Below are 14,559 nucleotides of genomic sequence, written 5' to 3' on the forward strand. Positions count from 1 at the left end.
AGTGGAGGTTTATACAGGAAGTCACATTATCTCGGGCAAATGTTGTATTTTTCTACTCTATTAATCATAGTAATTAAATACATGTACTAAGGCTGGATGCTGAGGAAAATTCTAATTCAGAAATCATTAAAGTGTAAAAAAAAAAAGTAACTTCCTGTTACCACTAGGTGGCGCTATGACTGTGAATCAAAATTGCACTGCAGGTGTCTTCAGGCCTGGACTCTCATTTTTCTCACATTTTTCGCCAGTCCTCATGTCTGTGCAAAATTCGGTAACTTTTAAAGAATGTTAAGGACCTCAAAAATGGGTCTGACTTGTTAAAAAAAATAATTAAGAAGAAGAATCTTCGGGCTCTAATAATTAAACCCCGGCCTTGATACTGAGGTTGCTTTTGTATGATGTGAATCAAACAATACGACAAAAAAAGTCTAATCTGAAGATCAAGTCCTGCAGTTTGTGTAATTCAAGAACCTGCAGAGTGTTTTTAAACTGCAGTTTTGCTACTTTAACTTGTGTAAAAATCTGAATACTTCTCCCACCGCTGGTTGTACAGCGGACAGTATAATGTGATACTACAGTACATACGCACAGCTAACAGCCCTTAGAGCTCTCTAATATAAGATTGTTTTTTCATAAATCCACTTTGTATTAGTCGTTTAATAACCTTCTCCTTGTTGTGAACTCTATTTTGTACATTTTGGATCATTTTCAATACATTTTGCCGTCCAAACAGCTGCATGTGGGTAAATTTCCTGTTTCAAACTGTCCAAAAGACATTATTAAGACAGTCAGAGTCCTGAACTTGCTGTGTGCAGATGACACTATTATTGCACTGATATTTCTCAGCCTAATGAAATCTGCTGTGCCTCGCACCGATGCGACACTGTTAACTTTGATCTCACAATTAAGTCTCCATGAACGGCTAATAAAGCATAATCTGCTCTGTATCTTGCTCGTCGGCGCCAGAAGCACAGAAAGCCTTTTAGCGTGTCTTCTCCGCGGCTCCTGACTGACGTTTTGTTGCTCTCGGCTGAAGACTGTGACTTATTTTTATCACGCCCCAGATAATACAATCAAGTATTAAGGAGTTAAAAATCAAACTGGATCTGCATCGGCTGAGTGGCAGATGAGTGGCAGATGCCCGCGGGGCTTCTCGTTACTCAGCCTCCTTTTTCATCCATCTCCTTCTACTTTTCAGCAGATAGGTTGACATCCCTGAATACAAAAACCTGCATTTGTTGCGGTCTCCTCGCCAGAGGTTGTTCCCTGATTGTTGCCAGTGCTGTCTGGATATTTCCCAATCTTTCATTCACTAACTACAGCAGCCTGCTCACCACGTCTCCATTGATAGCTCTCATAACCCTTTTTTTTTTAAGCTGTAATATCGTCACACTTAATGACGAGCCAGAGCGATCTCAGATTTCTGCTTTATGATAAGAGCAATCAAAGGAAAATTGCGGCCTTTTAGTTTTGCAATCTTTTCCTAAAAAAAAATGTCCCTTGCAGACAGACGGTAGCAGTTTGTATGTTGGAGGATTGATAAGGAATGTTTTCCACATGATTGTTGTAGAGTTTTTTCCTCTCATGTCGCTGCGAGGACTCGGGCCAAATCTGTTAAGCGCGAACATTTGCGTGCTGATGTATATGTTTGATACGTATGTACAATTACAGCAGTAGTTCACATACAGTTGACACTTATCTTCGCTACCTTTTCATCATCAGGCTGTTTTAAAAAGCCACTCAGGTCGTTACAGGTTAGAAAGCTCCTGCTGAACTTAGCAGCTATTAAACGGTTGTGTTTGTTGTTATGTGACGAGCTGAGTTCGTCATCGGGAGGCAGAAGAGATGGCGGATGGCGTGATATCAAGACGTAACAGCGGCCAAGCTGCAGACCACTGTTCAAGACCGACAAACAAAGTTTTAAATTTCCAAGACATCGAAGCATTTTCAGCTACAATTCTGCCCCCAGACACGGTGTTTTCATCAAGTTGTCACTGCGTTTCCAGGCAGGTGATATTGAAATAGAAGAGGCATCCTCCAGTTTCAAATCGAAAGTGTGGCGGCATTTGAGCTTCTTCAAGTCAAAAAATAATGCAAGAAGATAAAAGGCAAAAACAGTCTGCAAATATTGACAGAGGGAGTTGAACGACACAAATAGTACAACTAACATGATGCAGCATGTGAGCCGGCATCATGGCAAGGAGCTCCGGTCAGCCCCGCCTACGCACGTTACTCCTTAACTACGACTACAAAGGCCAAGAAAACCCCCCAAAAAACCACACGGTCAAACCACACTCACAAGCTGCGACCCGCTCGCCCAAACAAGTACAAGAGCCAGCAGGGGACATTGTGAATATCCAGCAGTGCATTCGTTTCATAGTTTCTGTTTTACATTTATACCTCAGAAATAAAAAAGGGATTCTTTGTAATTAACATATACAAAAGAAGAAAAATGCAGTGTTTTGTATATTTTTTGTTTGAAATAATTAATATTTTTCAGTCATAATTTTTCTGTAATCTCATTTTGTATTTTTTAAAAATCGTTTCGTGAATTGAATTGTGAGTTGAGAATCGTAAAAAAATGTAGAGTTTTGCCAACATTCATTTAACATCAGTATCTACAGCTGTGACACGCACACTGCTGACGCCTGTTTTATAGTGATTTCACTCTAAATGGGAGTTCTGGTTATGAGGAAGCTCTTCGTCTGGAGGAAGACTCCACCGTGTTACCTTGTGAACGCCACAGCGCCTCGCCGATGAGGTTAAAAGGTAACACTTCAATCGAGTCCTGCTTGTGCACTTCAGTCACAAAAACAACAGCACGTTCTCTGTCCTAACGCCTCGCACTTTTTATCTCCCACCTGTTGTTTAGTTTGGCAGAAAAACTCTGAGGTCAGAGAGATCCAACAAAAACATCACGTGTTTTCATGGATAACCGCTGGTGACGGATTTGTTTTCGAAGGAAGCAGATAAGATGATGGTGTCTAACGAGCAGCCGTCTAAGCACATCTTCATGAACGTTAGAAGACTCGTTCCTCGTGATTTTGTGTCCGAGCGAAGTCGCAGGGTTTGGAGGGAAACATCTGAGAATAGAAACTTGCATTTTGCTTTTGGAAATATGTATCAGGTTGTCTGTGATCTCAGTGGCTCCTGCCACCTCAGAAAGGTTTGAGTCTTTTTGTTTCATGAATAATCCTCTGCAGGAAAAAAAACGTGAATTCAGGTGTTCAGATCATCTGCTTTAAATGTCAAATAAACACTAGTTAACCCTTTGAAACCTGGAGCAGCATCACTTTTCTTGTGCTGCTTTCAGGGGCCTTTTACAATTATTTAACCTTTGAACTCTGAACTATTTGGTGCGATTTCTTTCCAAAATAAATGTTTCACAAAGTGCAAGCATTTAGGAAACATAGAAAATTATTTCTAAAAAGCTGGGGAAATGTCCATAAACTATATTTTAAATTACATAATATTTAATAATACATTTTAAAATATTTTACAGAATTATTATCAAACATTTTTTCCAGGCTATTTCCTTGTTTGTCTTTTCTTTTTTAAACTTTTTTTTTCCTGAGTCTGAGTTAGTTGCCTTCTTGGTAAATGCTGAAGTTTGTTATTTAGGTAACAAAGCATGAATGCAACAAAAATTTAAATGAAATGAAATTGAAATGCGTCAGGCGTAATAAAAAAACAGTGTTGTCACGTTTAAACTGGACTCAGACCATATTTTTCTGTCCGAACCCGAAACGAGCCCAAAAATGTGCCAGTAAGTGAGCTCCACTCAAGAATACAAACAACGAAAACACCACACAACACTGGAAACAATGCTCAGCATTGAAAGTTCACTCTCAACCGAAAATTGACCAAACATTTTTCATTTTCTAACCTTTTCCAAACCATTCAGCTGCATTACACAGACATAAAGACCACATTTCAAGGTTTTCCAGGTAAGAAAGTGGTGGAAATATCAAAGAAGTCGGCCTGAATTTAAGATCTTCTTTGTCAAATTGAAAACACTGAAGTGACATCTTTGGAATATTACCCGACTTTATAACTCAGCTTTGACTGAAACTGAAGGACAATTCAACCCGAAATAACCAGGCGGTGTCTTACCTTCACCAGCTGACAGGAAACACCTGCTGTGACATCACTGCAGGGGCGTGTCCAGACGTCCAGCCCTGTGCGGCCGCCGTGACTCACCGTGGAGTCAAAGTTCAGAAAATTAGAAACTGTGAGGACACAAAAAACAAGCAGCTACTCCTACAGCTCATGATGCATCTGTGTTTTCAAAAGAAGCCGAATAAAGTCAGAATTTAACCTCCTGCAGGAATAATCTACTCGCTTTGTTCGGGGGCCACTTTTGCAAAATGACAGGGGGCCAGGTGCCAGTCGCAGCAGCCTGATACATGTTTTGAGGATTTTAGGATGTTTCTAGGAATTTAGGACATTTCTAGGATTTTAAGACTTTTTTTAATTTATGACATTTCTCAGATTTTAGTACATTTTTGGGATTTCTGTACATTTTTAGGATTTTAGGGCATTTGCAGGATTTTAGGACGTTTCGGGGATTTTGGCACACTTCTAAGATATTAAGATGTTCTAGAAATTTCTAGGACTTCTTTTTTAATTGAGGATATTTCTCAGATTTTTGCACATTTCTAGGATTATAGGACATTTCTTGGATTTTAGGGCATTTGCAGGATGTTGGGACGTTTTTACAATTTTAGGACCTTTCTAGAATTTTAGGAAATTTCTAGGATTCCCTGACATGTTTAGGATTTCAGTACATTTCTAGGATTTGAGGACATTTCAAGGATTTTGGGACTTTTTTAGGGATTTTTAAGACATTTGGGGATTAGCCAGGACCTCTATCAAAAAAAATATGAAAACAGACAGTGAAAATAGCTTCAGTCCACTGCAATTCTCTGTAGGTGTCGTGCGCAGTTAGAAACTAATAAAATAAAAGAATAACTGCATGATTTGATAACTTGTTAAAATGTAGTGAGTTCGTGCAGAGAACAGTGAATCCAAATCTGTCCGCTTTGATAAAAGTAATAAATGTTCTTCTGAAAGTTAAAACTGCACAATGGACTCATTTTCCCTCAACAATCAGTAACTTCCAGTTTGATTCTGCTTACTCTTGAAACAATATCCCGACCTTTCATCAGATGTGTTGACTGCGTCAGACTGGATTTGGCCTGAAAGCATCTCCTCTATCTCCTCTGCCCGTGGATCTTTCCCGCCTTTATCAATCCTTTTTAAAACATCAGCTTTTCAAAAGCTGTTGGGGGGATGTGATGTGAAAGGAGGGCAGTTTGAATATTCGGGGAGCCTTTTTTCCCTTTAAAGACAGGCCTAGAGCATCATCTGCAATTACACTATTCGTCGTCAAATGTGTTTGCATATTCAATATTAAAAAAAGCTGCTGGATGTGGCTTAATTTAAGCAGCCTCATAGGCGACATGCAAACTCTTCAACAATGTGCAGGAGAGAGATACCTTATTAGCCTTATTATCATGACTCCTCCTGATCGGTCTCCTCCACCAGATTGTTGTCCTTCACCTAACTTTCCTCTTTATCGTGTAGACACAGACCAAATAAACTCTGCAGACGCCCGCGGCTCTCCGCGGAGAAAGAAAGTTGGTCGGTTGTGAAAATAAAATTAGGAGACCACTGATGCCAGGACTGACTGAGGAGTGGGCTATGTTCTGACAGGTGTGGTGTCGAGTCGACCGAGAGGCAAAGATGTTTTGAATTAATGAGGCCAGGTGACGGAAAAAGGAGCCAACAACTCTCGCCTGCAGTTTACTGGAGGCCTGGTGCGCTTCTTATTTAAATAACTGCCCTTGATCTCGTTGATCACTAGGCTATAGGCTACTTAATTAAAACTAACAAGCAGTGCATTAACGCCCCGCCGGCGCGCTGACGCCGTGGTCGTACGCGAGCGGCACCCCGGGGAGACGGTGCAGGTTTCCAGATGCAGGTGAAGTCGATTTAAAATGCCAAAAAGAAAGATGGCAGGTTTGTGCAGCCTGATTGAAAGACATTTCTCACTGTACGTGTGTGTGTGTGAGTGTGTGTGTGTGTGTGTGTGTGAGTGTGTGTGTCAGAATAAAAGGCAACATACCCGCTCAGAAAGCCTTGAGCTTTATAGACGGCTGCTTTGATCAGAAAGGCCGGTTCATCTTCACCGTCTCGTGGTGGTCGTCACCGGGTGCTGATGGAGCCGAGCGCCGCTCCCTCTGAAGAGACAGGAAGGAAATAAGGTGGAAGGAAAAATTTAATATGTCAGTTTTATCATGTTTAACCCCTTCACGCCCAGTTTTAAACACTTTGTTTTCAAGCCAACTGCAAGAAAAGATGTTGGCAAAGTATGTTTCTGCTAACAAAGAACTTAGATTACGTTTGCATGGTAGAACAGCGGGCCAAATCTGGCCCCTGATAGGGCCCCTGGTGGCCCCCAAATCACTTTCTAATTCACAAAACCAGTAAGTGATTCACACTGTGGATTGTTTTTGTACCTTTAGTCTCCATACGATGTCAGAGAGCATAAAACAGCATCAAAATAGAGGTTGTTGATCAAAAAAAGAGCCAGAGGAGGATCCCCCACACCCCCGACAGAGGACACAGCTGAGACACTGATGTCCTAAAATCATGGAAACGTCCTTAAAGTCTAGAAATGCCCTAAAATCATAGAAGCATCTTGAATTCCTAAAAATATCTTGAAATCCTACAAATGTCCCAAAATCCTAGAAACATCCTAAAATCTTAGAAATGCCCTATAATCCCAGTCACTGCAGCATGGCACTGCTGTGACTACACACACACACACACACACACACACACAGATATACATATATACATATATACACACATGTACATGCATATTTACATACATACTCACATATACAGTATATATATCTTAACTTATTTCTCCCATATTCAAAACTTAACAAAATGTATCGATGCATTCATTAACTTCCTATAAAATTTATATCTCCAAAATATATTACAGTTGCTTTTTTTTTTTACAGTCAAAAAGAAGTCTTAAAATGTCATGGTGTGCAATTTTTTTAAATCATAGAATGTTTTTAAAAAATTTTACAGAATGTTATTTTAAAACTTCATAAAAAGAGCTAGCATAATATATGAAAAAAATGTTTTAAGTCAAAGTCATAGCATGTTAATAAAATAAAAGTCCTAGTTTAATTTGTAATAAATCTCCTAAAGTCTTGAGCTTAGTATGTTTCAAAAAAGTTGTTAAAAAGTGATATGTTATCAAAAAAGTCGTAGTATATTACAAAAAAATTTAATTGTACATTAATAAAAAAAGTCACGGTATAATATGTCATAAAAAGTCATAGTATGTTATTTAAAAAAGTCATACAATTGTCATGTATAATATACTATGACTTTTTATGAATTTTCAGACATGTTATTGAAAAGGTCATATAAAGTCACGGTATAATATATCATTAGAAAGCCATAAAAAGTCATAAAAACTCATGGTATGTTTTGAAAAAAATATATAGTATGTTTTTTTTAGAAAGTCATGGTATGTTATAAAAAATTAATAGCATATTACAAAAAGTCATTACAAAGTTGTATATCATTTAAAAAGTCATTAAAATGTATTAATAATAAAATATATTTAATTTCAAAAGTCATAAACCATCATGGTATGTTATAAAAAAGTTCATAGTATGTTATATAAAGTCATTAAAAAGTCGTTGTATAATATGTCATTTAAAAAAAGTCATTATAAATGTCACAGTATAATATTTAATTTCAAAAGTCATAAAGAGTTATGGCTTTTATACACTCTTCCTGTGGCCCTCAATTAGATGCCGGCTCCAGAAAATGGCATTTAATCACCAAAAGTGACGCGTCATGATGGAAGATTTTTGGACCAAAAAGGGCTTAAAAATCAGTTTATCTGTTCAGTTTCTAAAAATTTCTCACTGGGTGAAATTGCCCCCCCTCTCCACCGCTGAGTGCGGCCCTGGCTGTGAGGCCCCTGAGATGAAAACATATTACTGTGGAGTAAAGTAACGAGTAATCCGGCTCCTCTGGAGTAATGAGCCCCTCCGCTGTGTTTGTGAATGACTTTGTGACGACCTCTGTTGCAAATGTTTCTCTGCCCCCCCCCTCCTCATTCGCAGAAAATGGAAATGGCTTAGCACTATCTCCGTTGCCCCGGCAACCATCTGAGTCCCCCATCTCGTGGTGGAGAAATGAGTTCTGAACAGGCTCGAGAGAGGCAGGGATTAAACATGATCCCACGGACAGACTGTCAATCAAAACCCTCCAACCTCCTTCCCTTCACAAAAACATAAAAATACACAGAAAAAAAACGAAAAGGTGCATTTTATCGAGAAAAGAAAAGAAATCAAAAGTGATAATGAACCCGGCCTGGCTGCTGTTTGTAAGCTATTAAAGCAGTTTTAAAAACAAATCCGTTATCCTGCAGCGGATTTACTGGTGGTCGTTATATTCCAATGCCAAGAGGCGATGGATTAATTTAATTAGCCTGGTGAAGATTAATGACAATGCATAGGCCCTCTGCAGATAAGACTGCACACTGTTAGAGAGGATGTTTTCAGCACGCCACTGTGTCTAATTTGGGAAAGTTGGCAGTGTGCTACAATTAGAGCAGATTTTATAACCTTAAGTTTGCGTTTATCTTTGGAGGTGAATCGGATGATCAGTGTGTGTATAAAAGCATCAAACTCTTCTTAAAAGGGGTGAAACAGATATATTTTTTTAAAATGAAACAAAGGCTGATAATTTGGTTTATTTTCATATTTTTGCACCATTACAATGGTTCACAACAAAATAATGAACTGAGTAGCTATTATTAAGGAACACTCGTCTTTTAGCAGCAAACTGATATAACGTGTATGTTGTGCTTTAGTGCTGCAGGTGTCTTTGCAAACTCACAGGGCCGCAGCCTCTATTGAAGGGGACCCAATCTGCCCCCCTCACCTTCGAGAAATTTTTTTTAAATATTGTACAAAAAGTTCACTCTTGCTGGACGAAGAAGGAAAAAACAGAATCTGCACACTAGATTATGCTCCCAAAATATAAAAATTAAGATTAGAAAACTCACGTATATCTTAAAAGTATACTAGTTATACTCAACTCACAGCCAATAGCTCAAATCTGACCCCTGATAGTGGCCCCCACCTGATAGTGGCCCCCAATAAAAAGCGACTGAGTGTGTCTGCTTTAAAGAGCTCATGTTGTGTTTTAATACCTGATGAGCTTCAGTAATAATGTCATCTTTACGTCCTCACAGGGCCGGAGCTAAAACACTGAAGTGGACCAAATCTGTACGACTTTACAGTTCTACTATAAATGAAAGCGACTGACTACTGAAATCACACATGCAGTGAAACATATGTGACTGACACTTTAACACCCATTTTTTATTCTAATTTCTGGCTTGTCGATACATTTAAAAGTGATAAAACAAAGACACAGTTTCAGACCGATTGCACCTCCACAGCAGCTGAGCGGCGTTTTTTAATGTGGTAAGGCAACACCACTTGGACAAACAACAGACAGAACAGCAGTATACACTGTAAAATCTGACGAGTTCATCTAAAATAATCACGGAAAACAGCTGTCTTACAAAAGAAAGTAAATATAACTGTAAATCTTAATTTATGTGTTAATTTTACTCAAAATTTAGTTTTACTGACTTAACTTTGTGAAGTTTTGCAACTTAAAAATGACAAGTTTAATTAACTTTTTCTTTCTAGGTTTTTGCAACTTAATAAATCAAGTTAGTCTGACTTGACTTGATCATCACAAAGAGGATTTTGCCAAAGATGAAGTTTGGAGATCTGCAAGTTCTGTTTTGTTAACATGAAAGTACCAGTATAAGTATTACTTTTAGTTTAAGTTTATTTCACATGTAATTGTTAAATTGACTTAAATTTCAGCTGAATTTACTTAATTTTGTGACGTTGTTGCAACTTCACAACAAAAAGTGTTTACTGTGACGCATTACGATGCAGGGCTGCAGAGAGCACCACTGAACTGTGGATATTTGTGCATTTCACACTGTAAAATCTGACCGTTGATCTTACACAAAATAATAATAATAATGTTGGAAACTGATTGCCTTCACTGAAAAAAGAGCGTTGTTAAACAACTAAAAATAATTGCTTTAATAGGTGAATGAATTAAGTTTTCTCGACTTGATTTCCAAGTGGTTCTGTTAACCGAACTTGATAACTTAATTTGAAAAATGAAAAGTAATTAATTTATGTGTTACCGATTTAAGTAACTATTTTAAGTTGGTTCAAAATTCTCTTTTTCCAACGTTGAAAAAAAGCAAGTAAATATAACTATCAGTCTTAGCGTGTTTACTTTCTATCTAAATGTTAAGGTTACCTGAAATTTAGTTATATTTACTTAATTTTGTGAAACTGTAGCAAATTAAAAATGATAAGTGAAATTAACTTGTTCTTTCTAAGTGTTAGCAACTTCAGTAAACCAAGTTAGTCTGATTTAACTTGATCATCACAGAGAGGATTTTGTCAATTATGAAGTTTGCACATCTGCAAGTTTTGTTTTGTTAACATGTTTAAGAAAATATAAATATGATTCATGAGTGTGAAACCAACAGAATACAGAAAACTTGGTTTACTGATGTTCCTAAAACTAAGTTGCAACAACTTCACAAAAGTAAGTAATTGTAACTAAATTTTAAGTAAACTAAACAATTAGATATAAAGTAAACAGAGACTAAGTATTATTTACTTACATTTTTCAAGACAATGCGTTTCACAGATATTTTAGATAAAATGTCAGATTTTACAGTGAACTGATCTTAACCAGAAAAATGTGGCATTTAAATACATCACGAGTACTCTTTTGGTGTACAATTTTGGCAGCCCTGCGTGCATATATACATATCTATAAATGCCCCAAAGAAAATCGCATTTTATTTTCTTTAACTGCCCGATAAAAAGAAAGATTGTTTTGATTAAACCTGACATTTTTTAAGTTGCAACAACTTCACAAAATTAATAAAACAACATTTAGGAAACCTTAAAAAAAGATATAAAGTAAACACAATGTACAAATAGTTATATTTACTGAACTTTTCCAAGGTAATTGATGTATTTCTTATTTTTTTAAAGTAAGATGAAGTTGTCAGATTTTACAGTGTGGAAATCCCTGCTCTGCTGCAGAAGTAATCACATTACAGTAACGCAGTACTGGTGCCAGGCTGGCAGGCTGGGGGGGCAGACTGAGACCCTCGTGTTATTTGATATTTTGCCTCTTTGACAGTCATTTAAAGGGGATCTGGAGAACCCGATATCCGGGGACTTACACCCCCTCCAAAGGCTTTCGGGACACTTTAGCCCGGCTCGGCTCGGCCCCGCAGCGCCACTGAGTCGCCAGGCAGGGTGTAAACGTTAAACGTTGGCTATTTGTTCTCTCTTTCATTCTTTTTTTGTGGAAACCCTCCTCCCTCTCCCCTCCATCTCTCCTCCTCTGCTTTCTTTCTTTCTTTCTTTCCCCACAAACAGTCATTGAGTAAAGCAGCTTAGGGAGTCTCCTAATAACCAAATTAAAGGCAGGAGAGAAGTTTATGGAGTGAAAGGAAGGAGGGAAATATTTCGTGATTGCTGAGACTGTACAGACAGAGAGTCCTGACGCAGAGGAATCGGAGGTTATCTGCCGTCGTGGCGGTTCCTTATCAGAGGATAAATATTTGTATATCATGGCCGGCTGCGTGGGGACTGTGCAGAAGCTTCGGACGTGTTGTTGTGATTGTTGCAGCTCAGGTGATCTGCGCTCAGATAGCTACTGTATGTGGTGGAGCTGCAGTGTGGGGGGCCCGGGGGCCCGGGAGCCCGGGCCCTCCTGCACCGCCGCTTTTATTTCAAATTAATAGAGAGTTTTTAATGAAGTCGTTACAGAGGAGATTCCCTGCAGATAACAGGCAGGTCGCGTTGTGAGCGTCTCTCCTGGGAGACTCCTGACGGCATGTTTGACTCTCAGTGAGCTCATCTGCACGTCTCTATCAACAGCAGGGACACTCAGGGGCCAGGGGCCAGGGGCCAAACACAGCAGCCCCATACATGTTTCTAGGATTTTAGGACGTTTTGCAGATTTTAGGATCTTTCATGATTTAAGGACATTTCTTAGATTTTGGCACATATCTAAGATTTTAGGACATATCTCTGATTTTAGGACATTTGTAGGATTTTAGGACATTTGTAAGATTTAAGGACAAATCTCTGATATTAAGACATTTCTATGATTTTAGGACATTTGGAGGATTTTAGGACGTATCTCTGATTTTAGGAAGCTTCCGGGATTTCAGCACGTTTCTAGGATTTTAGGACATATCTCTAACTTTAGGAAGCTTCTAAGATTTTCGGACGTTACCAGGATTTTAAAAGATATCTCTGATATTAAGACGTTTCCAGGACTTTACAATGTCTCTAGGATTTAAAGACATTTCCAGGATTTAAAAGGTTTTTAGGATTTTAGCACAGTTCTATGATTTTAGGACACTGGTGGGATTTAGCACGTCTAGTATTTTAAGACATCAGTGTCTCAGCTGTGTCCTCTGTCGGGGTGTGGTGGATCCTCATCTGACTCTTTTTTGATCAACAAGCTCTATTTTGATGCTGTTTTATGTCTCTGACACCTTACGGAGACTAAAAGGACAAAAACTATTCACAGTCAATCACTCTATTTTTATTGTGAATTAGAAAATGGTTGGGGGCCACCTATAGGGGCCAAATTTGGCCCTCGGCTGTAAGTTGAGTATCACTGATCTACAGTATCTGGGCTGCAGTTTATGTGTGCTTTTTCTGCGCATGCACAAAAATTAAACCAGTCTATTTTGGAGACCCCCTTTTAAGCAACAACCAACGTGATCTGGTTGTTTTGCTTTCATATGAAACCCACACTGGGCTCCCAGTGGCCACCCAGTCCAGGATTATTCAGCTCAGCCAGGAGAAGAGGAGGAGGAGGAGGAGAGAGGAGGGAGGGCTCGCTTGGATACCCAGCCGCCTGTAAGTGTCCATCCCTGGTTTATTTGACATGGCAGTGTCCCTGGGTATAAACCCGATAAACATCTGGCGGCGCTGCCAGGACATTGGGAAATGAGGGATTGTGGGGGAGGGAGGGGGGGCGGTGGGAGAGGCGGCGAGAACACAAAATCATAATGAGAATAAAGATGGGCAGAGAGAGAGAGGAAGAGAGAGAGAGATGCTGATCAGCTAATTACAGCTGCAAATAAAATGCAAATGTATCCTGGCACGGTGAGCAAGTTTAAACATAGCGCCATCCAAAAATTCAGAGCTGCGCGGGCGCTGCGCCAACTCCCAAACAAAGAATGATTATCCAATAATAATCATCATAATGATCACCAATACATAAACTATTTTTATTAGGAATACTGCGTCCTGCTGGTCGTCAGAGGCAAACTAAAATAAAATTTAAAAAGAGAGACGGCACGCCTCTAAAAAAACTCCACTGCACAACAATTCTCCACCCGCCACCTAACGGTTAATGAAACACGTCCACCCAAAGATCAACGAAATTAAAATAAATACATAAAATCAGACACTGATCAGCTGGATGGATGGTGGGGGTTCAGATTGAGGTTGTGTGAAGACGAATTAGCTCCATTAAATCTTTTGAGATGCAAATATTTTTTTATCTCCACTTTGCTGCTGTTTTCACGGTTTCTCAGAGCAGCGGAGGTCAAACAGGCTCCAAACACGTCTCCACCACTTCAGGACGTGTCTCAGATTTCAGGACGTGTCTCAGATTTTAGGATGTTTCTCAGATTTCAGGACGTTTCTCAGATTTTAGGACGTTTCTCAGATTTTAGGACGTTATAGGGTTTTGGGTTGTTTCTGGATTTGAGAACAATTGCAGGATTTCAGGACATTTCTAGGATTTTTAGAATGTTTTTTATCATTTTTGAAAATTTCTACAATTTTTGGACATTTTTAGGATTTTAGAATTTTTGGGGAATTTTGGGATGCTTTTAAGATTTTAAGACATTTCTAGGATTTTAGGACATTTCAAGAACTTTTGGTCATTTTCAGGATTTTTGGTCGCCCGTAGGATTTCAGAATGCACCTAGGATTTCAGGATGTTTCTTAAATTTTTGACATTTTTGAAGAATTCTTGTACATATCCATGATTTTAGGACATTTTTGAGATTTAAGTACATTTCTACGGTTTAAAGACATTTCTAGAATTTCAGGACATTTCTCGTATTTCTCGTCCAGAATTTTAGGATGTTTCTTAGATTTTAGGACATTGCTAGCCTTTTAGGACGTTTCTAGTAATGTTATAGGGGCGGGGTTAGGTGTCTCCACCCACCACTGCCACCTTATGTAGTGATTAATGATACATGGCCACCCACAGATTAATCATGCTTTTTCTCTTTTAATCATGAGAGCTGAGTAGATCAGGTGGGCTCTGGGTGGATGCAGGGTTGGGGGGGTTGAGGTGGTGGTGGGACTGAAAACGAATTAGCTCCATCGAATCTTTTTAGATGCAAATATTTTG

General features: G+C 38.8%; 1 protein-coding gene across 2 annotated transcripts in view; it reads right to left on the minus strand.

The window, feature by feature from the left end:
* LOC148185827 (uncharacterized) overlaps positions 1–14,559 on the minus strand; it is a 377,412-nt gene that overhangs the window by 48,133 nt on the left and 314,720 nt on the right. For both annotated transcript variants that reach the window (XR_015775442.1, XR_015775443.1), the window contains 2 exons: positions 6,128–6,242; positions 4,114–4,229 (listed from right to left, as the gene is read on the minus strand). The gene's annotated coding sequence lies outside the window, so the exon portion shown is untranslated. The remainder of the gene's footprint in view (positions 1–4,113; positions 4,230–6,127; positions 6,243–14,559) is intronic.

This window comes from Plectropomus leopardus, chromosome 22 (assembly GCF_026936395.1).
Source record: "Plectropomus leopardus strain MGB_pleo_1.0 chromosome 22, ASM2693639v1, whole genome shotgun sequence".
Lineage (NCBI taxonomy): Eukaryota > Metazoa > Chordata > Actinopteri > Perciformes > Serranidae > Plectropomus > Plectropomus leopardus.